Raw genomic sequence first — 1230 nt, 5'->3', positions numbered from 1 at the left:
TGGAGAAAAGGAGGCTCAGGGGAGACCTCATTGCTCTCTACAGCTACCTGAGAGGAGGTTGTAGCGGGGTGGGTGTCGGTCTCTTCTCCCAGGTAACTAGCAATAGGAGGAGAGGAAATGGCCTCAAGTTGCACCAGGGGAGGTTTAGATTGGACGTGAGGAAAAACTTCTTTACTGAAAGAGTGGTTAAACATTGGACCAGGCTGCCCAGGGAAGTGGTTGAGTCACCATCCCTGGAGGTATTTAAAAGACGGGTAGATGAGGCGCTTAGGGACATGGTTTAGTGGGCATGGTGGTGTTGGGTCGATGGTTGGGCTCGATGATCTTAGAGGTCTTTTCCAACCTTAATGATTCTATGATTCTATGATTCATTTCCACACTGTTCATAGCAAAACACTAGCTGCAAACTATGTCTAGGCAGCAGCTTTCAAATTTGAATTGCAGGGCAAGGAAATGCACCTTGGGAAAAATCCAACAACTGGTTGTAAGGTTCAGCATTGTCCCCTCCCTGGGCTGAACTGAAGTCTATGAGCACTAGGGCCATGGAAAGGGGATTATACTCACCCTGCCTTGCACTGCTTCACGCTTAATCCCGGGGAGCCAGAGACTTAGTTTTGGATGCAGGACAGTAGCAGACCCACCTGCATCAGCTGGGAGAGGCTGGCACCCTGCAGAGCCCTCGATTCTGACCAGCTCTGCTCGCCTCACGGGATCCACACCCACAAAGTCCCCAGGCCATCTCACCGCAGCCTCTGCATCATCTGGGAAGGAAGAGAGAAGAAACCTTTACCAGGGCAAGTAGTGGAGACACTGAGCCAGGCAAAGGCTGTCTGTTGCACCCGATGGAGAGACGAGTGATGAAGGGTCTCCTGCAACAGCAGCTCCCAAGCCAGGGGTGTCCAGCACTCCCTGGGACGTGCCACATGGTGTGCCATAGGGTGTTTATTATGCACGTTATACAAAGGAGGTTGTCTTTAAAGAAATTTATGGTGTTGGCATAAGACTGTGGCAGAAGAGGAAGGGGATGGGCTATTATAGAAGAGAAATTGGGACCCAACCTAAAGCACCCAAGAAGCTCTGTTCAGCTGGAAGTGGGAGTTGTCCCCCCAGTCACTCCTCAGTGCACACTGGGAAGATTTTATTTCTTTGCTCCTCATTTTTTTATATGCAAATCAGCTCTTTGGCCTCCCCAAGGGCTCCCCAGGGCACCCATCTACTCCCCCTGCTTTC

At 51.0% G+C, this 1230-nt stretch overlaps 1 long non-coding RNA gene across 4 annotated transcripts in view; it reads right to left on the bottom strand.

Moving 5' to 3' along the window:
• Positions 1 to 1230, bottom strand: part of LOC103926053 — a 17669-nt gene that overhangs the window by 11221 nt on the left and 5218 nt on the right. For 3 of the 4 annotated variants that reach the window (XR_664060.1, XR_664058.1, XR_664057.1), the window contains exon 2: positions 642 to 761. This is a non-coding gene — a long non-coding RNA (uncharacterized LOC103926053). Of the gene's footprint in view, positions 1 to 564; positions 762 to 1230 lie in introns of all 4 variants that reach the window. The other variant, XR_664059.1, reaches the window with a different exon arrangement.

The sequence above is a fragment of the Pygoscelis adeliae genome, unplaced genomic scaffold, assembly GCF_000699105.1.
Source record: "Pygoscelis adeliae isolate BGI_AS28 unplaced genomic scaffold, ASM69910v1 Scaffold141, whole genome shotgun sequence".
NCBI lineage: Eukaryota > Metazoa > Chordata > Aves > Sphenisciformes > Spheniscidae > Pygoscelis > Pygoscelis adeliae.
Note: the sequence above shows the minus strand (reverse complement) of the source record. Positions and strands in the feature narration are given on the sequence as shown.